Raw genomic sequence first — 27762 nt, 5'->3', positions numbered from 1 at the left:
TAAAGGCTCTCTACGCTGGTATTAAATCTGTACTGAGAGGTTCAGCCACGCTCCGCCGGTGAATGGTGGGTAGTCATAGAATAGCTGATGAGAACAAGCATTTATTTAGAATATTTTACCGGGCAAGGTACATTGAGATGTACATCTCATTTAAAGTATGTCCTGGGGTGCCGTACGGAGTGGCAGCGAGCGCTATAAGAATAATCAACAGCTACAAGCTCATGGAAATGCAGGTCTCACCTGACAAGGGGAAGCAGGCGAGGGCAGATTTACGGGTCTTGGCTGGGGCTCAGAAGACCACTTCATTATTCTGATCACTGCTGATTCCAATCCACCAGCCCGCGCCACCTGTGCATGCGCTGATTACTTACCGTGACGTTAAGGCAGAGATCTGAATATTGTATTTTTATATTCGTATCTACCAGATGATGATGAGATGATTCATGATCACCAATGTGTATTCAGTCAATGATTAAAGGGGACCAATCGGCAGTAAACTTCTCCTCCGCAGGTCAGTCCAGTAAATGTATATGAGGAATGGGATCACGTTCCATGTTTCACCCAATATGTTATATTCTCACAAGGGTGAATTAAACTTTTAAATTACAAACATGTCATTTTTTTTTTTTATTTAAAAAATTTTAAATTTCACATGGTTACTAGGGTGGGCTAAACTTTTAAAAGTAAGTACCGTAATATTGTCACTAGGGTGGACTGCACTTTTAAATTGCAAAAATTAAATAAAATAAAAATGTCATATGGTTATTAGGGTGGGCTAAACTTTTTTTTAAATTGCAAGAGATAATTTAAAATAAAAATGTCATATGGTCACTAGGATGGACTGAACTTTTAAATTGTGATACTTTTATTTTTTTTGTTTATTAAATGATGTCCTATTGTCACTAGGGTGGACTAAACCTTTAAATTGCTATAATAAAAAAATAAAAAAAAAAATGGAAAAATAAAAATTCTTAATCAAACAAATGGCAGAAAATTATTGATCGTTTTACATTGATCGACAGCACTGAGATGCTTTGTTCATGAATCCGATTATATTTCACTTAATCAGAATATGTGATTGTATAGCGGAGGCAGAGATGCGATCCAACTAGTGAACGGAATCCACATCCTCTGAGTGTCAGCCAATTGGGTTGTTGAGTTTATAGCCTGATTATTCCTATCGGGAGAAAGCGATCATTTCTTGAAGTGTGTGTGGACACCATTAGCCCAGTGGATAGTTTGCTCTTTCAGGTTAAGACACGTTTTTTGTTTTTTTGTTTCCTCCTTATTGTCTTTCCATTCCATTGTTAGTTTTTTTGTTTTTTTTATAAGGTTAAATCTATTTATGTAGCGGTGCAATGATTTCTCCATTAGTGATGGAAAGCTGTCCAGTGGCATTATTGATTTGTGTAAGATGACTGCAGCTTTTTAATTGGACCCCCTCCTGGTGCGATAGATTGCCGAGTGCCATACTGGTCATTGACTCTCCGGGTTATTCATCGGCAGAGTTTGCATTTACATTCTACAGAAAGCTAACAGAAAACGGACTACCTGGAATGAGCAGCTATTATAATGTGCACAAAAGCGTAGATAATATTTTATTCCATTATACCTTTTTTTTTTTTTTTTGTTTTGTTTTTTATAGTTAAACACTTCCTGTTAGGTTAGCAGCCATTTCAGGCTGAGAAGATGCTGACAGCTGGGTCTCTCACTTGAGGGTTAGTAGACTAGAGGTTGGAGATGGTATTACAAGTGTAAATCCAGCGCCTGCTTTCCTATTTACTTAGAAATGTCCATAACTGAAGTTTAAAGTACATTCCCTAATGCCAGCCTTTGTCACTCAGGGTTCCTTTAGACCAGGGGTGTCAAACTCCATTTCATTGCAAGCCACATCAGCATTATGGTCACCTTCAAAGGGCCAGTTGTATCTCTATCAGAATATCAGAAGTCGAGAAACCCCCCCCATCCTCCCTTGCATCACAGTGCACCCCCACAGTGCTGCTGGGAGGAAGCTGGAGACGGAGCTGGGTAGCAGAAAGATCAGGGTCTGGAGGAGGGCTGGAGTCAGCTCCTGGAGTCTGCTGATTGCTGAGACCAGGGGAGGTAGAGAGGAGGGCGTCCTGCAGCTGCACAGAGGTGCAGGAACTGTTGGAGTTCTACCCTCTCTGCTGCCAACTGTTGGGATGGGGGGAGGGCAGAGATGAGCCTCTTTGCAGTTGCCCGCAGAGCTCCTCCTGTCTGCTGCTGACTTCTGAGATGAGGTGGGGTGGAGACGATGGGGGTGCTGCAGGAGAGGTGCGGGGGCCACATGAAATGGCTTTGAGGGCTGAATTCGGCTTGCGGGCCTTGTGTTTGAGGACCATTGCTCTAGGGCACGTGTCAATCTCAGTTCTTAAGTACCCCCAGCAGGCCATGTTTGCAGGTTTTCCTTTTATCTTGCACAGCTGCTTTATATCAGTCAATGGCTTGTTATTTTGGACAACTATTTTATCTAAGAGAAATTCCCAAAACATGGCCTGTTGGGGATAGTTGAGGACTGAGGTTGAGAACCACTGCTCTAGAGGTTGCTAGATGTTCCTTCAGATGGTGGCTGATTGACCTTCCACCTGATGACACCTCCATAGTTCCAGGGCCAGGGCCACTTGCAACAGTCATCAGCAGGACACTGGTGTTATTTTTAGCTGTCTGTAAAGGTGGGGGGGGGGGGCATGGGTGCCACGGATTTAACAATACCTTCCTCTCGGCCTCTGAACCTGGTTACCCACCTAAATTAGAGCTTGTGTCATACAGTGGTACTGCTGCTGAGCATGAGCCATTCAAGTGAATAAGGCCAATGCAACAACCACCCTGCAATTGCATGCAAATCACGTGGTTGGTTGGCACTTTGGGGGTTAACGCAGGCAGTAAGAAGGTGACCTATCACCTCCTCACCCTCTATCAAATGCCCACTGCAAAGTGGTCCACCACAGATTGCTTTAGTGCAAACAGTATAAGCACCTGAACCTGACCTGGTATCGGCTTCTTGAAGTCCTTATACAGCATTGCTGAAGTGTGATAGAAAAAAACAGCACAAAGAGCCAATCAGTGTATGTGCTAACACAAGGCATGCTGATAGGAGATGACAGCAGAGTGACATCGCTATGCTTTGTCACCTTATACTGTCCATTAGTAGGCTGGGGAAGGTCTGGGGTGACATGGGCTCATAGGAAGTGGATTGAATGATGCTGGCCATTAGACTGAGGACACCTAGCGACAGAAAAAAAGTACTGCAGGGGAAATCTCTGGATTGAAGGTGAATTTTGACAAAACTGCTGCTTTTGCTATTTTATCTGTTAATGAGGTTATTCAGTTTTAGCCAGTTCTGCTTTAAGTGTGGCTAGATCTTACATTTGTTGAAAAAGCAAGCGGCATAAAATGTTTTTTTCTACAGTATAAATGGCATTAATTTTTTTTTATAATTCTAACGTGATCTGCAAAGCTCGGCACACAGTCAATGTGGCGTCTGGCAGGGCATGCTGGAAGTTGTAGTTCAGCACCACCTGTGCGTCCCCGGATTGCCTGAGCGTGTCGGCGGAAATCCTTGACTCGGCAGAACTATCTGTGGAGCGGTGAAGGGGGAATGAAGCCATCTGTATTGTGGGAGAGGAAGACGAGGAGAACATCTGTTTGGAAATGTAGCTTGCCTATCTGGCTCTTGGAAGTTAGGGCCCCAGTGGGGCCACTGTTTATGCAATTCTGAGGCTGCTGGGAGTTGAGCGGGGCTTGTTTGTGCGCTCATGAGGAAACCCAGTGACTGTGCCACAATTATAGTACTGCATGAATAAGAAAATGCTATTTTCCTCATTATTCTCAATGTGCTTCTGGGATTGGATAAATTATTTTGTTTGTGTGCTTTTTTTTTTTTTTTTTTTTTTTTACATAACCCAACAGTTCAGTTAAAGCTAAAGCTCCATTCTGGTTCTAGCTGAAGCTCTTTACATATACATTGTACGTTCACATCAGTCCCTACCCTCAAGGAGCTTACAATCTAAGGTCCCTAAATCACATTCATACATACACATAATAGGGCCAATTTAGACTGGATCTAATTAACCTACCAGCATGTCTTTGGAGTGCGAGAGGAAACCGGAGAACCCGGAGGAAACCCACACAGGCACGGGGAGAACATGAAAACTCCCAGGCAGGTAGTGTCGTGGGTGGGATTCGAACCAGTGACCCTTTTGCTGCTAGGTATGGATTTTATTGCATAGTTACATTGGTCCTACTTGGTCCAGCCTAAGGCTTGATTCACACCTATGTATTTTTAGTGTTTTTTGCAGATTTGCACTACAGAACGTGTTCCATAGGAAACCATGTTAAATGGACTGTAGTGCAAATCTGCAAAAAGCAATAAAAATGCATAGGTGTGAATCCAGCCTAACTATGTATATTCCATACCTACGGGATCCCCATGGCAGCTGGAAATCACTGTAGTAGGCACTTCTACTACAGAGATTTGCTGCTAGCTTCCGCCCCCTTGCCTGCCCTGTTTCATGGTGAACATAGGAGGATGCCCACTCAGAACAGATACCATTCAAGGAACAACTAAAGCATTCTCTGATTGGACTAGGTGCAGAGGTGTGGTGGTGATGTCACAATCTCCGCCTCGTCCAATTGGCATTGAAAAAATGCAACGTGTTCTCTGAATGGCACCTGTGCCTACCCGACTTTTTCCTATGTTCATCAAGCAGCAAAGCACCCACTAGGCACAGAACTAAGAAGCTAGTGGCAGTCAGATATTGGGGTGGTTGTACAGGGATCTGGGCTCAGGGGACGTGGGTTTTAATGATGCTGGCCATCAGACAGAGGACATCTAGGGGTTGAAAAGTAATGTGGGGCAAATATCTGGATTTAGTGGAATATTGCAGTAAAACATTTATCTGTCAATTCGTTTTTTTTTTTTTTTTTATGTACTTACCTATTTTTAGCTACAGTAAAGGTTTTGAAGAGTAAGGAAATTTGGAATGCCCTCTTCCCCTCCATTGACTTTATGTAACCCACCTTGGCTATCCTCAGCTGTATACCCAACTAGACACATCTTTCTGCAATTACTACCAGCCAACCATGCCTCTCCTCCCTGCTGCATGTGCATGGTGGTAGAACCCATACAACTTCTATGAGAATTTCTCATGTCTATATAGAGATAGGTAAGGCAGCAGGAGGATGGATGGTGGACAAAAATAGTATATGGCGTGTGGTTTACATGAGCTCAGTGGGGACGGGAAACTTTTAAAAGCTTCCTTGCACTTTTATTTGAACATGTTGCTTGCATATTGTAACAAGGTCCCTTTATTTCTTGCACAGAGGTGCTGTTCCTAAATTTCAGGTCCTGCGGGGGCGGGGTTAAAATAACAAATGGGTGTGTTTATACCAAATGTGATCACAAGTCATACGCTTGGGTGTGTTCGGTCTAGGATTCAAACCCACATGTGTGAGCCCGCCGGGAAGCTTTCAATTGTACAGGCCAACCATCTGGCCAAGGCATGCCCCTCCCCTCGGTGGCACGTATACATGCCCCTTAAATACATGCGGCTACGCTGGGGTGGGGGATGCCCTGACTGTATATGATTGGCATATACAAGTGACTGCATCCTGGTGGGCTTGCAAATATAGATTCCAACCCTAATCTGAACACGCCCAAGCCCATCACTGACCACATTCGGTATAAATATGCCAATCTTTTAAATGACTTTTTGCAGCCCGCCCCTGCAGGACCTGAAATTTAGGAATTCACCAGAACAGCCACCACTTGAGATTTCCCCTACGCTGTGAAATGTAATGTCTCTCCAAACGATTTGCATTCTTGCCGCTTGATTTAGTTGACTATTTGGCCCCGACAGTGCTCGGAGCCTGGAATGAATCAGCTTGCTTCTCGCTATGCGCATTATTTTATTACCAACATCGACTTTTGTTGTGTGCGCGCTTCTGCGAAAACAGATTTTTTTCTATAATCCCCGTCCCGGGGCAGAGATTGTGAGAGGAAGACAATGCAGATAATAGAGATCTCTGGGAATACCCAGGTACCACACAGGCTATTTTTGTGTGATGAGCTGTCACAGTGTTTTACCTTCCTTGCCAGCGTCGTACCCTCCGCTCTAGGCCCCGGCCTGTCAGTCATTGTGCCCTGAAGGCCTATTTCACGCCCTCTTTTCCAGCCAACATGAAATTGCATTAGAAAACTATGTGAATTCCAAATCCCAGCACAGAAATAATGCATCAGTCAAACAGCGGCGAGCTTTAACCTCCGGATTCTGGACACGGCGGCAGCTCTCTTACCTCGGGACGCGTGCCCACATGCTGCGACAGCACAGAGAACCACATTTTCTGGTCCTGGGTTTAAATATCCCTTTGATATTTGTCTGTGGTAACCGTAGACAATGGCCATAAAAAGTCAGCACTACATGGGGAGAGGGCCCTCCGGCCAACATCCTCATTACAGTTGTAGATTCTCATAGATTTTTCTTAGTTTAATGAATAATAAATCTAAACTTAAAATTTGGGGCCTCCAAACCTTACAGTACGAGGGCCACATCCTATACCTTACAAATGTTCACGGGCCAACACAATTATTAATAAATCAAAATTTTTAAATAAATTCATTTTACGAGGAGGTTTTTTTTTGTTTTTGTTTTTTTGTAATCTGCACAATATGATTTAGAACAACCAAAAAAACTTCAGGAAAAAAAAAAGCAAATAAATTATAAAAAATAAAAACTTGAACCCATCGCAATCTCCCCTTACATCAAAGTCCCCATGACTTTAGAATCCCTCCTACATCAATGTCCCCATCACATCGGAATCCCTCTTACAAAAGACTTTCCATCAGGTCCCCCTTACATTGCCGTCCCTCCTTACAGAAGAGTCCCCATCAGTGTCGTCCTTTACATCAGTATCTACCTTTGATGTAAGGGGGGATTCTGATGGGGACCCTCATGTATAGGATGACACTGATGGAACTCTTATGTAAGGAAGGACTCCAATGCAAGGAGAACCTGATAGGAATTCTGTAACATTAGAGGTCCCATCACATTGGAATCCCTCTAAGGGATTCCAGTGTGATGGGGACTTTGATGTAAGAGGGATTCCTTTGTGATAGTAACTTTGATGTGAGAGGGATTCCGATGTGATAGGGACTTTGATGTGAGAGGGATTCCGATGTGATGGGGAGTTTGTAAGAGGGATTCCGATTAATGATGGGGAATTTGATTTAAGAGGGATTCTGGTGTAATGGGAACTTTGATGTAAGAGGAATTCCGATGTGATGGGGAGTTTGATGTGAGAGGGGGGTTCCATTGTGATGGGGAGTTTGTGAGAGAGATTCTGATTAGTGATGGGGACTTTGATGTAGGAGGGATAACGGTGTGATGGGGACTTTGATGTGGGAGGGATTCCATTGTGATGGGGATGTTGATGTAAGAGGCATTCTGGTGTGATGAGGACTTTGATGTGAGAGGGATTCCGATATGATGGGGACTTTGATGCGAGAGGGATTCCGATATGATGGGGACTTTGATGTAAGAGGGATCCTGGTGTGTGATGGGGACTTTGATGTGAGAGGGATTCCAATATGATGGGGACTTTGATGTAAGAGGGATTCTGGTGTGTGATGGGGACTTTGATGTATAAGGGATTTCAATCTGATGGGGACTTTGATGTATAAGGGATTTCAATCTGATGGGGACTTTACATTAAAGTCCCCATCATATCGGAATCCCTCTTACATCAGAGTCCTCATCAGGGTTCCCTTATACATCAGGGTCCCCTCTTACATAAGAGGACCAGATAGATTCTTACAGTGGGAAGGATTCAGCCATAGTTTGGAGACCTCTGCTTTAAAATCAATGACCATTGGGGTCCATTTTACATCTGGGCATTTAATTCAAAATACATTGTCATTTATTTTGAATAACACCCAATGCACTGGGGTAATGCACCATAGTGTATTCTGACAAAACATTTGGGACACAACTGATAATTGGAGTCTGCTGCTCTATGGCTCATTTAGGCTTGTGGGGGGGGGGGGGGGGGGGTTGCAAGGCGGCAGTAGAAACATGAAGGTGGTGCCACCTTTTTACTGTTCCCCATGTGCTCCCTTGAGCTGATAAAGCATATAGGGTTGAGCAGAGGCTGATCTGTGTCAGACATTTGTGAACACAGCCAAAATCCGCACCTAAAGGAAACTCTACATCTAACTGTCTGCGGAACTAAACCCATAAATTTATCAGTTTCCCAAAACCAATGCATTCAAGGCATGCCAGGAATGAGAACTATCAGTTACTTGCCCCCTCAACTGAACTGTCAATCCATCAAATGTCTTCTGTCATATCTGATCACACGGGCCGCACCATGACCCCTGCACATCACACACAGGCCAAGATGGCAGCTTCCTTGGCTGTAAAGGAGAGGAGGGTTTAGTTCCGCTTTAGGCGGTTTTGCCTTGATGACGGGTCCACTTTGAAGTGGTGGCAATGAAGAGTGAAGGGTGCGGGCACACTTTAATCAAATGTATATTTCTCCCTATGTGATTAGATATATGGCGCTCCATTGACATAAATGCATGACTTGGAGGAATGAGATGATTTACATTCCTAGTTCTGGTCGGTAACATTGCAGCAGGCTGATATTTTTTTTTTTTTTATGTAAATGCATTTTGTAGAATTGTGAGCCATTACTGCAGATAAATCCCACAGTCTCCGTTCTGATTGCAAAGTCTTCCTAACCTCAGCGATCAATTATCACCCGCTTTCTGAGTGTGCAATCAACGCATTTTTTTAGAAACGCTTCTGCGGTCAGGGAACCCTCCCGTTGTCAGAGAGAGCGCAGGCCCTGCGGTAGTTTTTGTATGAAGTGGCAGCGTTGCTTGATCTGAATGGTGAGAAGTGAATGATTCCTGGTATAATCACGCTCTCGGGGCCAGGCTGGTGGAGGCGGTGTTCTCCTTTAATGACGTCTGCCACATGCTGCAAGCTAACTTTTCACTGGGCTCGTTGGACATCTACTGGCCAGGCATGGAACTGCAGCACAACAAGCATTTGGATTTTCATTCAATGTTCCCTTATTAGACTGTCACAGCAAAGTGATTCCCTTTATCCCATTCATATCTGTGATCCGTTTCATACATCATTTAACAGGAAACATTTGTTTGCAATGTTACAATCTAATCATATTTCCTTTTTATTATTTTGTTTTCGAAATTGGTATTTTGAAGGTGCATTTGGAGCTTGCAATCCAGTTTAGGTTTATTTTTCCTTTTTCTTGCAATTACATTTTTAGGTTTAAGTCACTTTTTTTTGCAATCCAGTTTAGGTTTTACATCCCTTTTTTATTGCAATCCAGTTGAGGTTTACATCCTTCTTTTTTTTTTTTTTTTTTTTTTTTTTTTTTTTGCATTCCAGGCTAAGTTTACATCCCCTTTTTTTGCAATCAAAGTTAGGTTTACATCCCTTTTTCTTGCAATCAAGGTTAGGTTTACATCCCTTTTTTATTGCAATCCAGTTTAGGTTTACGTCCCTTTTTTTTTTGCATTCCAGGCTAAGTTTACATCCCCTTTTTTTGCAATCAAGGTTAGGTTTACATCCCTTTTTTTGCATTCCAGGCTAAGTTTACATCCCCTTTTTTGCAATAAAGGTTAGGTTTACATCCCTTTTTTCTTACATTCCAGTTTAGGTTTATGTTATATGTGTAAATAAGTGAAGTGGAAGAAGAGGAATGGGCTTGGGCCACACATAAAATACTCTAACAACAAAAAATAGCCGATGAGCAGAAAAAGTCTGCCAAGTCTTTCACTTTTAACGGTTATCGTTTTAAAAGTGAAAGCAAATTCCAAATTTTGGGTTGACATCAGAACAGTAATAGAGGGAGGTTAGAGAAATCTTCCAATGGGGACACTAGTTCTGGTTACAACCAGGAATTTCTTAACTATAGAGGGATTTTCTCTCACTTCCTGTTGGGTTACCAGACAGGAAGTGAAGAGAAATCTCCCCAAAGGGACACAGATGGCAAATAAAAAACTGAGCGAACCTCCATGGCTGCCCATCCCAATGTACATAACAAATATCAAGCAATCGGAAGTGCATATGTAGGGGTGTTTATATGGTTTTAATTTACTTTAGCTGATTTCATTGAGCACTGGGGACACTGTTCCCATGAATACAATTACTTCAGAAGAGGAACTGTCTACTGTATAATATAGTTACATAGTTAAGGTTGCATAAAGACCTCAGTCCGTCCAGCTCAATCTGTGTGTGTATAAGTATTATGCCCCTACCATTTCCCATATCCCTAGATATTGTGTTCAATAAGAAGTTCATCCAATATTATTATTTTTTTTAATATGGAGACATTACCTGCTACAAAAAAAAAACCCTTATGCAGTTTAAGGTTGAACCTTTTTTTTGTCTAACTTCATTGAGTGACCACGTGTCTTCATGAGTGTTTTTAGCTCTTTTCAACATTAATGGCTTCCACCTTCTTAACCCTTCAGCTAACTCGGTCATTAGGATGGATTTATGAACTGTGATGAAAAAGTGCCCCTGGTCACCAGCCATGATATTCTGGTTGTTTTGTTATCCAGTTTGTAGGCATCAACCATGACTTGCTTTATAGACTTCACCCACCGATTTCCAACACCATCCATGTTTTCTGCAGGGGCAGAAATCTGTGAAAAAGGGGTAATGGTATTGAAATAAAAACAAGTTGGGCTTTGGCTAGGTGGACCCTACAAAGTTGTCCTCATGGATTTTTGGAATATATTCCAAGTGTGGCTAAGCAAAGTCACCACCATGAGCACATAGTAGGATCCATGTCTGTGAGGCTACTTAGTACTTCTTTTAGGCAAAGTTACCAATGAGAACACTAGTTGGGTTTGTGTAGGAATACCACATAGGCTTGCCTTCACTGGGGAACCACATCAATAACTTTCCTGCTCATAGCTTCAAACCAGGTAGTCATCCTGGCATGGCTTCGCATCCTCCTGACCTAAGGTGTAATGATCACGGACCATCCTACTCGAATCCACTCTGCGATGTTCATTATATTACCCCTTCTATAGCACAGCAGTTAACTGTCTTTTAATCACGTCGTCGAATATTATAAATTATACCCCAGGCACTTCCTTGACATCAAACAGGTTGCTTTTGTTTCTGCTCCGTCTGTCAAACGATGGGATTTGTCAAAGAGATCTGGTTTGAGGATGACAAATCTGACCCTTTGCTTAATAAATGATTGAAAACTCTGCTGTTCCGCCTGGATAAACCACAATAAATAATGGATTTTCTTGCAGGAAGACTTGGCACATATAAGTGTACAGTACAGAAGTATGAAGAACACTGCGTTTGCTAAAAATCAGTTATAAGGCCTCATGGATGAAAACGTAGAGAAAAGTTGTTTTTTCTATATTTTTTTTTATAGCAAGTGAGATTTTAGGTCTTGGGTTGGTCATAAATGATGTGACCCCACCATGATTTGATGACGCAATGGCACCCGTGAACGGGACATTAGTGGTACCTCTGGGAAATGAGCACCTCCAGTGTGGATCATCTCTCCAAATCTTTTTGATTTTTTTTTTTTTCTTTACATTTTTGTAGTATAGTGGATATTGCCTTGTGACGAGGTCTCCCACCTCTTTTCTTATTTTCTGAAATTTTTATTTTTTTAAAATTCCAAAAATGCTGCTAATCTTAAATGGCAGTTTTGTTAGCTTCAGCAACCAATCATATATGATCTTTCACTGATCAGAGTTTAGTAATTAATCTGATTGGTTACTCTGGGATACCCTCATTTTGCACATTCCACTGGATATATTTATATCATGTTAAAGGATTACATTCACAAATATTACATATATAAAGCTTATTGCTTCTGCTAGCGGTTATTTGGGGGATACATGTAATTGGGCTGTACATGAAACTGTCCATTGAGGGGCACAGAAAAAGAGTTAAAATAATGATTCATGATATATGCAGGGTGTCCCATAAGTCATTGGATGTGGAATTCTCTTCCACAGGCGGTGGTTTCAGCAGGGAGCATAGATGAGTTTTTAAAAAAAAACTATTAGATAAGCACCTAAACGACCACAACATACAGAGATATACAATGTAATATTGACACAAAATCACACACACAGGTTGGACTTGATGGACTTTTTTTTTGTTTTGTTTTTTAACCTTACCAACTATGTAACTATGTTCATATATCTACAATTTCCCAATTTTCCCTATATAAGTAGCTTTATTTACAAAATATAAAAAAAAAATTTAAAATATTCAAATATAAAATATGTGTTCATTTTTTCTATATATGAAGACTTTAGGAACACCCTGTATAATACAGATTTATACAAAAAAAAAAAGCTTTTTAATGGGGAAACATACAGTTCATTCAATACCAGTCCTACATGTTTATGTTTACCAATTAAAGGGTATGTAAAACCAAAACTTATTTTTTTTTTTTTGTCTGACCTGTTGGAGAGATTTCTCCACCCACAGTCCTGTAGACACAACAAGATACTAAAGAAAAACTCTACAAAGTGGTAGAAATCCCATCTTATTTGTCATTAGAACAGGTGGCCCCATTAGAAGATTAACTGCAACAACTCTTATGCCCTGTACCCACAATCTGACTTTCCGACAACAAAACCGTGGATTTTTGTTCGAAGGAGCTCTGGCTTGTCTTGCATACACACAGTCACACAAATGTTGGCCAACAATTACGAACGTAGTGATGTACGTGATATCTCCATTACGAAGGCTAGTTTTGCAAGACCGAGCACTTCCGGCTCATACTTGATTCTGAGCATGCGTGGACTTTTTTCCAACGGACTTGTGTACACGCGATCGGAAAGTCCGACAAAAAAAATTTGTTGGCGGGCAAATTTGGGAACCTGCTAGCCAACATTTGTTGGCGGAAAATCCGACAAATGCTTGATGGAGCATACACATGGTCAGACTTTCCGCCATCAAGCTCACATCCAACATTTGTTGTCGAAAAAAATCCGATCGTGTGTACGGGACATAAGACGCCATGCATACTTGAGCATTCTGAAGCGCGTTTCCTGAAACAAACGCTCAGCTTCAAGATTCCCATTATATATAATGGTGACCATTTACACATAAGCGTTGTTTAAAAATTGTCGCTCAAAACACCATGAGCTTCTTAGACCCCTTTCACACTGAGGGGGCTTTAGAGCTAAAAATACCGCTAACGCCCACACCACCCCAGTGTGAAAATGTGTCTTGGGGGCAGAGTTGGCCATTATTGGCCCCTATAGACTTCAATGAGAGTGCCTAAAAATGTGTGCTTTTTCCACTAGCTTCCTCCTCCAAGCATCTAGAGTTCAATTGGCCAAATCAAAAATATTCAGGAGATATTGGAGATGCCTAAAAAAAAGTGTGAATAAGGACTAAAGCCGGGGTGTTCAACCCAAGACCACTATGTATGTGACCCAACACATAATTGTAATCGTATACATTTTTTTTGGGGGGGGGGGGGGCTTTTTCATGACCTCGGCAGCACCTATATTTGTGATGAGCAACTATTTTTCAAGGATAAAGCACACGAAGGGCCAAATTTTAAACCAAACTATCTGGTGAGCATCTTAAGAATTGCTACTTGCAAATACTTTGTGTTAGCTTATCAAAAAGGCTATCAAATATCGCACTCGTTTTATGTTGCCTTCTTTTTACTTTCATAATAAAAAAATAAAAAATTACAAAAGATTTTTTAAGTTTTATTACCGTACTTGGATACTATTATCTATATTGGTGATCGCTGACTTGTGATTTGGCAGACTTTTTCTGCTCATCGGCTATTTTTATTGTTGGAGTATTTTATGTGGTCCAAGACCATTCCTCTTCTTCCAATGTGACCCGGGGAGGTCAAAAGGTCAGACACCCCTGAACTAAAGTGTTGCTCCTTAACGTTCTTTACTAGAGACAGAGAGGGTGAGTTGGATACAGACATGAAAAATCTGCCAGTAAAATTTTCTCATTCCATCCAAAATTTAAATAAATATATATATATTTTTTTAATATATGTATATATTATATGTATGTGTGTGATATATATATATATATATATATATATATATATATATTTATTTATATTTTAATATATGTATTTATATATAATATATACACACACACACACATTTTTTTTAAACCATTTTGTGGACAGGATGAGGTAAAATAATGCTACTCCTTAAACTGAATTGGTGTCAATATTTCCAATTTTGCTTGAGGTTTTTAAAATCTCCTGATGATGTATTTTTTGGAGATAATGTTAATCCTTTTTAATATTCTAGGTCTGAATATATTTAATATTCCATTTCTGAATATATTTCATCAAATTGCTGAGTGATTTTTTATTTTTTATTTTTTTTTTTTAAATTTGCAGAAGTTCAATTTGCATTTTAAGCATGAAGACTTTTTTATTTTTTTTTTAGTGCTTGCACACTAGTCTTTTCAAGTGTCCTTAGTCTGTCCTCTTCCTTGCAGACAGTATCTGAGCTTAGGCTCAAATTTTTTCAATCGGAATCTTCCACAACCTTTAATGCTTTTTTTTTTTTTTTTTTTTTTTTTTTTGTCCCCCAAGGTCGGCAAATACCATTATAGAGCAGCATTAAAATTTCTTCAGAAAAGGAGGCAGTATGTTTGATTTATGGAATAATTATCTAGCTTTACCTCGGTCTTTGCCAGAAAATTACATCCATTTTTTTATGGGGCCGCAAGGTATTATCTCCGGGAAAATGATAATTAAACACCTGTGAAATCAATTAGCCCTTTGCATGGAGGGAAAAAAAAAATTGGATTCAAAATGATATTTTGTCATTTGCAAACTTTTGAGCGTTTTGATGTTCTTGGAATGACAGGGAGAGGGATGCGCGCGGCAATGAGAACGCTCGCTGTACAGTTTGATTTGCATAAAACCACCGTCATGATATCTATCAGGTGCCTGGCTGGCAGCTGGAGCTAGTTTGAAGGGAAAGAACTAGATCATGTCTACAGGATTATTTTTTGACCAGTTGCACAATAACGTGTATAAATTTGTCTGTTAATTGTCATTTTTAAAGTGGACTTGTATTAAAATGATAGTTTTATTTGTCTTGGTTGGTTGGGGAAAAAAAAGAGTAATAGAAGGGATTAAAACTGAACTCCAGGCAGATTTAAAATACCCAAATGAATACAACAATATTCATTAATACTTTATTAAATTATTTTTTTTTAAATGCAAGAAAAGTAAAATCCTGAATTTAGATTCCGATTGGCCTCTGGCAACCCACTGTACAGCCAGACTCGGACTGGCAGAGAGAGAAGTGGCACAAGGTGCCAATCTGCTGTGCTTGTGTGCCACAAAGGGATAAGAAGAGAGCAGATCGATGCGCTCCCTCCCCCAGCATGTAACTGGACAGCAAAAGAGAAGCAGCAGACCAGTGAGCTCATCTCTCTGCTCTTTTCTTTTATAGGCATCTCTCTTGTTAGCCTATGAGCACTGCAGCAACCAATAGGCTCCTCTTTCCCAATCTGAGCTTCAGGGAGTGCAGTAGCCCAATTTCTAGTCCTTATTTTTAATAAGAGACAGTTGTCAGCTGAGTTTAGGAACCTTTGAAAATTTAAGTCACATGGCTGAAATAAATTTAGTAATACCTCGGTTTGCGAGTAACGCGGTATAGGAGCGTTTTGCCAGACAAACTGTTTTTTTTTAAATCCGGACTTGATTTGCAAGCAATGTCTCGCAGGACTCAAGCCACTGGTGTATGTATTAAAATATGTGGCCACAGGTCTGGGGGCGCTGGAGACGCTCAGACACTCCCCAGCTGGGTGGGGCGGGCGTATAGTGCATCGGAGCACCCAAAAGTGTCAACAGTTCCAGAGTGTCTCCAGCGCCCCCGCACCTCTGGCCACATACAGTACTGCTGTATACACCAGCACTTCTGGCCACATACAGTACTCCATGCACCAGCGCTCCTGCACCTCTGGCCACATGCAGTACTGCATACACCAGCGCCCCTGCACCTCTGGCCACATATAGTACTGAATACACCAGCGCTCCCGCACTTCTAGTCACATACAGTCTGGTCGCATACACCAGCGCCCCCGCACCTCTGGCTACATACAGTACAGCATACACCAGTGCCCCCGCTCCTCTGGCTACATACAGGACAGCATACACCAGTGCCCCCGCACCTCTGGCTACATACAGTACAGCATACACCAGTGCCCCCGCTCCTCTGGCTACATACAGTGCAGCATACACCAGTGCCCCCGCTCCCCTGGCTACATACAGTACAGCATAAACCAGCGCCCCCGCTCCTCTGGCTACATACAGTGCAGCATACACCAGTGCCCCCGCTCCCCTGGCTACATACAGTACAGCATACACCAGCGCCCCCGCTCCTCTGGCTACATACAGTAATGCTTGGGAAGGAAGGAAAAATCCTGGATGGCCGCACACCGCTGAAGGCATCTTTATTGAAAGATTAAAATCCCAAAACAGTCATATCTTAGCTGTTCTCCCTTCTTTTCTATGCATAAGAGATCACTGTTTTTGGATTTTAATCTTTCAGTAAAGATACCTTCAGCGGTGTGCGGCCATCCAGTATTTTTCCTGCCTTTCTAATTTGAGCAGAGCCAGCACCTGCAAGATGGTATAGGGCGTGTGTCTTCAACAGGTCTGGAGCTTTTGAGCTGCAATTTTTCTTCCACATACAGTACCACCTCTGGCTACATACAGTACAGCATACACCAGCGCCCGCACCTCTGGCTACATACAGTACAGCATACACCAACGCCCGCACCTCTGGCTACATACAGTACAGCATACACCAACGCCCGCACCTCTGGCTACATACAGTACAGCATACACCAGCGCCCGCACCTCTGGCTACATACAGTACAGCAAACACCAGCGCCTCGCACCTCTGGCTACATACAGTACAGCATACACCAGCGCCCGCACCTCTGGCTACATACAGAACTGCATACACCAGCTGTGGTTGTGGAACGAATCATCTGAGTGTCCATTATTTTCTTATGGGGAAACTCGCTTTGATATACGAGTGCTTTGGATTACATACAAGCGTTTAAAACTAATTAGGCTCGTAATCCAAGGTATTACTGTACTTAAAGCTGAAGTATACCCGCTTTCAGTTCTGTATTGTCCTGGATCTGCCCACTGGACTCTGACACTTTCAGCTGGTCTGCTTCTGAGTACCGATCTTCATCTATTTTCATTGATTGGGCTGAGATGACGCAGTTCCCACACATGTGCAGAGTTCATTCTTCTTGTAATTGGCAAAATTGTACGCTGAGATGTTTGGCTCTTTTTTGCATTAAATATCCTGCCTGTTCGCCATTTTTTCTTACCTAAAGTTCCACTATAAGCTTGTTTAAACATTTGTGAATTATGCCTATTGCATTGTGGAATGACCAGTCAGAATCTGTATATTAAACTGTTCAAAACTTCTTTAAAGTGGTTGTAAACCTCAGACATAAAATATGAACAAAGCATATCCCTCTATAGTGTGTACTTGTCCCCAATCCACAGCATTAAGTGTCATTTCTGTCTCCTGCCTCCTCTGTGGCCTCTTTCCTTTAATTATAATAAATAATAATAATTCTACAAAGCTCATGGATCATGGCACAGCTCTTGTTCATGTTACTTGACAATGTGGTCTTTTTAGGAAAGGGACTCCATAGCGCCAAAGGCTGTAGGAGGTTAGGATATCAAGGTGGGGCGCTGTACTAAACGCATGCTCCAAGTATCAGGTGATCTAATAATAGTCCCAGAGCCGCAAAGTACAGAAAAAAATGTCCTACCGAATACTTCACATTAGGGTTGCACCGATACCAATATTAAGCCTCATACACACGATAGGACTTTGTACAAACTTTCCCTTGGATTTTTGTACAAAGGGCATCGGCCGAGAACTTGTATTGCATACACACAGCAGGACTTTTTCAGCCGACTTTCTCATGTGGTTTTCTGCTCTTTACCGCCACCTTTGGTCAACTTCTGTATTGTTGTCTGATCTTTTGCATTGGTTCTGAGCATGCCTGTTTTTTTACTTTGTACAAAAGTCCTATGGTTTTCTGTACACACGATCAGACTTTGCTGCATCGGACTTTTGTTGCCAGAAAGTTTGTCTGTTCGCACAGCCAACAAAAGTCAGATGAAAACAAAAAACATTTGTCCGATGGAGCGTACACACGGTCGGATGTTGCTCCAAAACAGCAATTTGCATGTTTGTTGTCAAAAAGTCTAATCGTGTGTATGGGCATTTAGTATCGGTGCCGATACCGAGTATTTGCACAAGTATCGGTACTCGTGCAAATGCACCGATAACTGAAACCAATACTATCAGGCTCCGTTCTTTGAGCTGTCAGTGGGGTCTCCTCTGTTGACAGCTGAAGTGTTAAAGAAGTCCGGTAATTGGAGCTATCAAAAAAAAAGCAGCTGGCAATGTTTATGAACAACATTCCTCAGCCACTGTAACACTAAAATAAAAAGAAATATTGTTTCTTTTTGAATCTTTCTGTTCGTCTGCAGATCAAAGTGATGAAAAATGTTTCTCTGTTTAACCCCTTATTAACCCTTAATTTACGCTAATTGGCCTTAACTCCCTATTCTCCTCCATTTAATTTCCATGCTTTTTTTTCACATCTAACAAACAAAACTTTTTTTGTTTGCTTTGTTAGTGAATATTTTTACACATGTATTAATAGACATTTTACATGGAAAAAGCGCTAAATTAAAAAAAAAAAAATCATTTTATTTCATTTGTAAATAACTTTTCAATGCTTTGTACCATTGGTGACAGCTGAAGTGAAAACAAAACAGTTGCGTTAGGTATCAGTAATTGTTATCGGCGAGTACTAATTAAAAAAAAAAAAAAAAAAATATCGGTACATCCCTACTTCACATGCACATTCCAGTTTTTTGTTTTTGCTCTTACATCTGGTAATGAGTCTAGAAATGCAGCATATGAGATCACTTCACGAAATAATAAAGAAGAGAAGAGTACATGAATTATCAGCCTCACACATCACTTTTTTTTTTTTCCCAACGATTGCTCGTTCGGTAATCAGACCATTAAATGCGTACGTCATGATTTGTCGTGTGAAGGAAAAGATATTTGGCAATCACATTAGATCTGCACCTGGACGCACTCAGTCGTGTCAGATGCAGAATTCTGCATATGGAGGAGATATTATCCAGAGGGCTCTTTGTCCAAATGTAATCTCACCCACAAGTGCCTTAAATGTTACCCCCCGCAGTGCTACGCCGGAAGCCCACGCCAGCGCTCCAATCAGACAGATTATTCCTCATGTTCTTATTCCATCCTGATTGCTGTTCATTAGCTCTGCAAGGTCATTTCTGAACCTGACACATCTCTTCATAGGAAAATGATTGTAGGTTTTCTCTGTTTAGTTTGGATTTACCCTTAAAAGGCTATTTTAAAGGGAATTGTATGTTTTATCATTTTTTTTGTGTGTATATGTATGTATGTATGTATATATATATATATATATATGTGTGTGTGTATATATATATATATATATATATATATATATATATATATATATATATATATATATATATATATATATATATACACACACACTGTGTGTGTCTTTACAAGCACATAAACTTTAAAGACCATCACCCCCCCCCCCCCCCCCCAAAAAAAAAAAAAAAACCCGTAAGACAAAGGCACAATGAGCTAGTATGCATCACATACTAGCTCATTATGAAATGCCTTAGAACTAAGTTCCCACACATCACTGAGACGGCTGACATCTTCCCTGGTGTTCCTTCCAGGTTCACGGCCCTGTGATAGGCCAAAGCCACCATGACGTCACTCCCATGCCTGATAAAAAGGCACAGGCGGCCATTCCTTCGGAGCGCATGTGCCAATGACGTAATCAGCGGGGTATTACAGTAAATACGTTTAGGAGATATTCACAGTACCTACAGGTAATCCTTATTATAGGCTTAACTATAGGTACAAACAAACCAGGGGAGTTTACTTCCTCTTTAATGGCATCCCAGTCTTAGGCCGTAGGGTTCAATATTGAGTTGGCCCGCCCTTTGCAGTTATAACAGCTTCAACTCTTCTGGGAAGGCTGTCCACAAGGTTTAGGAGTGCGTCTATGGGAAGGTTTGACCATTCTTCCAAAAGCACATTTGTGAGGTCAGGAACTGATGTTGGACAAGAAGGCCTGGCTCGCAGTCTCCACTCTAATTTATCCCAAAGGTTTTCTGTCTGGTTGAGGTCAGGCCATTCAAGTTCCTTCACCCCAAACATTCTCATCCATGTGTCCTTGGACATTGCTTTGTGCATTGGTCCAAGTCATTTGGTGGAGGGGGGATTATGACGTGGGTTTGTTTTTCAGGGATTGGACTTGGCCCCTTAGTTCCAATGAAGGGAACCCTTAAGGGCATCGGCATACCAAGACATTTTGGACAATTTCATGCTCCCAACTTTGTGCGAACAGTTTGGGGATGGCCCTTTCTGGTTTCAACATGACTGCACGCCAGTGCACAAAGCAAAGCCATAAAGATATGGATGTTTGAGTTTGGGGTGGAGGAACTTGACTGGCCTGTACAGAGTCCTGACCTCAACTGATAGAACACCTTTGGGATGAATTAGAGCAGACTGCGAAACACACCAAGATTTAAGGAAGAATACAGATACTTGAGTTTTGTAGGCTAATAGCTGTGGGAGCATCTTTAATAAGAAATCAAATGAGAATTAAACTGGTGATGATCCCAGTACAAGAAGGGGAGAAGACGACGCAATTTATTGGAATATCAAGTGTTTTTAATGATGTGCCTATTTTTATATTTTATTTTTTCTTCCTCTTGTAGAACAATGGGTCTTTCCTGATTCTCCTCCAATTAAGGGGAAATTTAATAAAGACATTGAATCGTTCCCTGTAACCAGGCTGTGTTTTCTAGAGACAGGTTTGGTTTGGGTCTTGCAGGATTAGTTAAGCCTAGAATGTGTTAAGCATAAATTGCAGTTTATATCGTTCATAGATTTTTTTATTTTTTGGGGGGGGGGGGGGGATTGTCATTTTTTAATGCAGCCAGATGAAAGCCGAGACCGGAATCGATAGATACATAAGGCTTGACTCAGTGAAGTGATGTAACGGTGTTTAATAGTTAATTGCTTGTCATCTGCCGGACTGGCACCAGCAGCAGTTCATAGAGCTTTGCCTTTACTGCATCCACAATGTTCTATGGTGAGTTCACTTATTAATGAATTTATTGCTGGTTGTAAAGAACAGCGTAGAAAAATGTGTAATGTTCGGCGAAGCCTTTAAAAAAAAAAAATGAATGCAAAAAAACAACGCGACTGGAAATAAAAATAACATTGAAGCAGCTGTGGGTCCATAATGATGAGGTTAAAATGAGGTTCCTGGATATTCATTCAGGGTGCCCTCACACTTGGCGTAATCAAGCCTGGGCACGGTTCTCCTCCTTGATCTGGTTCATTTGTGTAGTGCGGTTACCAGAATTTTTTCGCACAAATGCACGTCAATGCTAGGACACACAGAAAACTGTTTTCTATGCGTTTGCTATTCACACTGAAACTCAGCATTTTATTACTTTTGTGCACTTCGAATAAAGAGGAGCGCCAGTCGCCTCCCCCCCCCCCCCCAAAAAAAAAAGTTAGCAGCTACGAATTCTGTAGCCGCTGACTTTTAATAGGACACTTGCCTGTCCAGGGATCCAGCAACGTCCTCACCCGAGCTGATGCTTCAATCAGGTAAGGGAAGCCAGCAGTGAAGCCTTTCAGCTTCACAGCTGAGTCATGCTTTGCTTTCTGAATGGTCCCCCAGTTTTCTGGGACCTATGGGTGTCCCGGGAGGTGGCAGGGGGAAGGAGGAGGGGCCAGACATTGTTGTAGATCGATCACTGAGCAGGAAGTGGGAGTGGGTACTTGTCACAACCAGGTCCCACTTTCCCAAAAAGTAATGGTGCAGTGGAGGGGCGGGGGGGAGGGGGTGGTGCAAACAAGCATGGATTCTCTTTTTGGTGGAGCTCAGCTGTAAGGTTTATACAAAAAAAGGGAGCTGTATGATGCATTGAATGGCACACCACAGCACCCCCTACTGTTGCAGCACTAAGGGACAGCTTTTGTACAGTAAATCTGTTGCAGTTTTACTGTGTGGCAGCAGTCCATTTAATGCGAATAGACCGATACTACTACTTGGAATAGGTGGTCCCGAGAACTTGTGGTCCAGCACAATTTGTTTCATTGGGAGTGCAAACCATGCCTGAGGACAGAGTTGTCCATAGATGATTGAGCACAGAAGTGGGGGATCGCTATGGTCTGGTTGGCAGAGGTGATGTGTGCCTGGGAACCCATCCCTCCTACCCACCAGCTAACAGGACCTTTATTTTATCTGTTGTGCACAGTGAAGTACAAAGAGCATACCTTAGGCCAGTGATCTCCAAATTGCAGCCTGAGGGCTTTTTTGGGGGGGGGCTTTTGAGCCCTTTGCGTACCCCGGAACACTATTCCTATTGACACAATGGAGCAATAATTCCTGCAATAACCAACAGTGGGACACAAGTCTTCCTGCTGATAGCAATGATGGTGCCCTGTTCCTCCCACTGACGCCAACATTGGGGCACTAATATCTCTCCTAATACCGAAGATGGGACTTTGTTTATGCCCACTGACCACAGCCTGGCCCCCCTAAAATCTGAAGCACATTAAACTGGCTCCTTGTTTGCAGACCCCTGCCTTAGACCATCGGTGTTCAACCTGTGGCCCTCCAGCTGTTGTGGGAGTAAAAGTCCCATGAGGCATTGCAAGACTTGTCCCTTGAGGCATTGCGAGACTAACCATTGCAAGCATGGCTCCCAAAGGCAGAGGCATGATGGGACTTGTAGTTTCTAGCTGCAGGTTGGACACCCATGCCTTTAGGCAATATAGAAAACTAAAAAAAAATTGAGTTTTGGAAGAATGCATCCATTTACTTTTATTTTTATTTTTTTCCAATGGTTCTCTTTTTTCTTGCTTTTTTGTTGGCTCTAAATGTTTTTCTTTAACTGATCGATCAAGATGGCCGAGACTGTAACCTGCTTCCCACTAGACCGGTGTTGGCATCCTATCATAATTCTCCTGCTGTGGACTTGATGTATGTTATCTAGTTGATATCGGACTCTTACGTTCCTCATAAAAACTTGGTTAAGGAAAGGCATGAGAGCTGACCGGGGCTGGAAAAAGATAGATGATGTATTGTGAATTAAGCCTGGTGTAGGGCGAGTAATGGCTCCCATGGTGGATTGGTTACTTTCCCATTACCTGCGTACAATGGCTTGGGAGAAGGCGGCTGGAGGGAACATTGAGATAGGCTGATTAGTCGCTGCTGGTCCTTCTGTCGCTCAGGATACCGGTGATCCAAGACTTCTCCAGCATCCACTTAATCTTCCAATTGATTGACAGGGAGCACGTCAGTTTAGAAAATCCAGATGCAATTTTGTGCTTATTGCTTTCTTAGAGAAGGCAGAAACGCAGTCGATAGGAAAGAGTTAATCTCTCTAAACCTTGTGCCTCTCACGGGAATTATAGGTTTGGATAACCTGCTGCATTGGAGATGGTCAGGAAGCACAAGCTTCTAGCCAAGCATGTATGGCTAGTGAGTTGATGCGTTTTTTTTTTTAAATTGTTGGCCGTTCGCTAAAATGGCTGTCTGATGAAAGCATTGCTGACTAATCCGAATTCTACTTTATACTGGTAATTCAGTATTGTGGGCACTTCATTTCCTGTACTTACCACCTTGGCAAGATTCTTGAGAAAGCAAAAAACAGAGGAACAGCATCTTTGTAGGTCACAATCAGACACTATCTGTAATGTTCAATCGCTTTTTCTCATTTTTTTTCTATTCTTATATTTCCATGTAGTGCTGTAAGGGCAGTAAATATTTCAAGCTGTGTATATGCTCTGAGCCTTTTTTTTTTTTTTTTTTCTTTTTTCCTATTTTTTTTTTTTTTTCTCTTTTTTTTTTTTTATTTATTTTTTTTCTCCCTTTTTTTTTCTTTTTTCTTCTCCTTTTCTTTTTTTTTTTCTTTTTTTTTTCTTTTTTTTTCTCTTTTAATAGCGTGGAGAAGGATTGGAGTTGACGTGATTTGAAAGGATCACCTTATAAAACAACCCGTTCAGTTTAAAATAGAAATGAAAGGCAAAACATTTTTGTATATGTATAAAAAAGAGAAAAAGGCAGTTTTTTTTTTTTTTTTTTTTAAATAAGTAATCACATCCACTCTGTTCTCAGCTGCATAAGTGGGGGGGGGGGGGGAGAGAGAAACAGCAGAACACTGAGCTTGCCAGTGATACTGGAGAACTAACCACACTCTGCTCCCCTGCTTAATGTGTTTTTTTTTTAATAGCAAAGCAAGGTGACTAGCAGGAACACCAGGGAGTTTCACATAAAGGAAGCAATACAAAGAGAACAGGATACTTTCTCATACAAGTACATGGTACAGCGGGCACATATCAGGAATATGAAGTGTTAGGGTAATAAATGCTTTAACTGTCAAATTGTATGGCTGTCTGTGTACCCTGTTAGGGAGATTCACCCTCTTGCCCTGGTGAGAACATTTGGTGTAATCCGAGATTTTTCAAGTTGTCCCCAAAGCAAAAAGTGATGGAAAATCCCCTTATTTAGGACATTTGTTTCTGTGCCTTTCACTTTAAAGTGATTTCCTCTCATTTCTGGTTGTGCCTGCAGGACAGAAGGTGTAGCGAAATCTTCCTAGGAGGAGGCAGCTTTACATGTGCCTTAAATACAAGTTCAAACACACATGGCGGCTGCTTTACCCAACGCTGAGTTTGCATTCTTTTCCTTTTTCCTAATTCGATCTACAGCTGTCACATGACCCAGCTCTTTCCGAACCTTTCTGCAGGGAAACCTAAGCAGGAGGAGCGTCTAATCCTCTTCTGCTGGGCACATGTTCAAATTAAAATGAAAAGAGCCTTTGGAATACAGAGCAAAAATAAATGATTAATATCAATAAACTGTTTTAAATTGGCATACAAATATATATTTGAAAAAAAAAAACATTTTTTTTCTTTTTTGGGCAATGCCAGTCACAGGCTGGGTCATGGAGGTGAAGCCTCCATCAATCTACATGTAATATCCAGCCCCCATTGTGTTTACTGGTTAGTAGACATGGAGGAAGAGGGGGGGAGTGGTCTGTCATTTACCACTATGTATACTCCCACATGTTTGACTTTATAGTCACAAGGGCTGCTCCAATGTGATAGGGGAGGAAATGCTCTGCATAGAAACTCACTGAAAACTGAGCATGTGCAGAGCTGCCAACACTGCTCTGCAAAATCCCCAGCTGCAGTGGGGACATGGACAGCAGGGGGAGATGGAAAACTGTAGGATCAACTATTTTTTTTTTTTTTTTTTTTGCAGAATACAAAAATGTAATCTCATAGTGAATATGAACAGCATGTAATAGACCATTTTTTTTTGTTTTATGATGTGGGTTTGGTGACACTTTAACTGCATTAAGGAAAAGTCAGGTCACCAGCCTAGGTCTGCTTACTGAAGGGCTGTGTGAATCTCAGGATTGGATGCAAAGAAATACAAATCCTTGGGAAGGTAAAACGGCTGCCATATTTGTATTTCAACTATTTATCTTTTCCAGTTGAGTGCCACTTTAATGTTTGTGTTTTATTGCACGCTTTTAATGTGTTTTTCGGTGTTTAAACATGCATTTTTTTGACACAATGTCATGTGCACATTAAAAAAGAAGCACATTAAATGCAGAAATGTAATAACATAGCAGCCAGAATCCAAAATCTGTTTGTGTCGAGACTCAGCCGCTTATTAGCTTATTATCAGCTCTCCCAGAGCCAGGGAGCAAACAATAATTTATACACAATTATGTTTGGAAATCATAACAGCTGCTTCTTTGTAGCATTTTTATGCAGATTATCATTTAGGCCGAAGTTCTTTAATTCACACCAAGACCAAAAGCTCCTAACTTTAGATATTATTAAACCCAACACACTCTGCCCAGGTTAAGCCTTTCGTTTCTGGATGCCTCGAGAATAGGCATTATCGCTTCCTGACAATTAGAACTCCTCTGCATTGTTAATTGCGTCTTTCAGCCGTCACACATCTCATTATCTTTCTGCCGATTGTCGACAAGCGTGGATTTGGCAGTAAATTGAAGGCTGAAACGCTTATTAGCATGGGAGATGTGCTGAGTGCAGACAAATACGCCGAGATTCGAACATGACAAGTTCAATAAGATGGGACATCCGCTTCCAGACGTGCTCTTCATGAGAAGGTTGGACCCTTCCCTCGGCTTAGACGTGCATTTCCTGAGAGTTGGTTGTTTGAATAGTGCTCGGAGTTGCCGCTCGTAATCCCAGAGTCGTGATCTTTTTCCCGTGCAAATTAACTGTACATGCTTGTTTAAGCAAATGATCTTCTTGCAAATTGTGCCGTTTTTTCAGCCATGAGGTCGGGGATTGTCTGACACCTGCGTCTATAAAAATAGGCCTTGTCTGGTCAAGAACTGAATCGGGCTAAGATGTGGTGCCTGCAGGCAATGATTAAATGAAATGTTAGCCTGGCCATTAATGCCAGCTTTGACTGAATCTGGTCTAGGAGTTGGTGTAGAGAAAGGCGGTGGCTGTGTTTTTGAGTGACAGAATTGGGAATGGTATAGCAAAGCCTCTAAATGTCCCTTTTCCGCCACAATTGTGCCTTACTTTGAATGCATATATCTGAATGCACTGTTTAAAGCAAGAATACATAGGCTTGTTATAGTGAGTGTGCAATGTTTAGGTATCATAGTAAGTTTCTTACTTTTATTGTTCAGTATTTCATATACAGGGTGGTGCAGCTTCCTCTTGTGGTCATTTTTATATCAGGAGCAGGATTTGCATTACAGCTTTACAAGAGGCAGTTATGGCTGTGCTTATTCAGAAAATTGAGTATTCTATCCTAAAAATCTGCCCACTTTTTTTTTTTTTTTTTTTTTTAAGCTTTATTTACTTTATTTGAGCCTCACACTTTACGTTGCCTTAGAGGCCACCTTAAACAGGAGTTGCTGGCTTGGCAGTTGTTTGACCTCCAAGTCTTTCAGCTCATAAAAATACATAATAGTTTAAGTAGGAGAGCCCCATATGGCTATTTTATATGTCAATCCTATACACTATCAGGACTTGGGAAGTCCTGTATGAGGTCAACCAGCTGTTAGGGGAGGCATTGCATGAGGTCAACTTGTTAATAGGGGAGGAAGTGTATGAGGTCAACCAGTTGTTGGGGAGGCTGCGTAATGATGTCAAAAAATTTAGGGGAGTCGGTGTATGAGGTCAACTATTTGTTAGGGGAGGCAGTGTATGAGTTCAACCAGTAGTTAGGAGGCCAAGTATAAGGTCAACCAGATGATAGGGGAGGTGGTGTATGAGGTCAACCAGTTGTTAGGAGAGGCATTGTATGAGGTCAACGTGTTAATAGGGGAGGAAGTGCATGAGGTCAACCAGTTGTTTGGGGAGGCCGCGTAATGCGGTCAACCAATTCTTAGGGGAATCGGTGTATGAGGTCAACCAGTTGTTAGGGGAGGCGGTGTATGAGGTCAACCAGTTGTTAGGAGGCCAAGTATAAGGTCAACCAGTTGATATGGGAGGTGGTGTATGAGGTCAACCAGTTGATAGGGGAAGCAGAGTATGAGGTCGACCGGTTG

The 27762-nt window shown here is 41.6% G+C and overlaps 1 protein-coding gene across 1 annotated transcript in view; it reads left to right on the top strand.

The window, feature by feature from the left end:
- The window catches only part of EXT1 (exostosin glycosyltransferase 1), a 383734-nt gene that overhangs the window by 276270 nt on the left and 79702 nt on the right, over window positions 1-27762 (top strand). The window lies entirely within an intron of this gene.

This window comes from Lithobates pipiens, unplaced genomic scaffold, assembly GCF_037356315.1.
Source record: "Lithobates pipiens isolate NorthernLeopardFrog02 unplaced genomic scaffold, aLitPip1_a1.2 Scaffold_19, whole genome shotgun sequence".
NCBI classification, from domain to species: Eukaryota; Metazoa; Chordata; class Amphibia; order Anura; family Ranidae; genus Lithobates; species Lithobates pipiens.
Note: the sequence above shows the minus strand (reverse complement) of the source record. Positions and strands in the feature narration are given on the sequence as shown.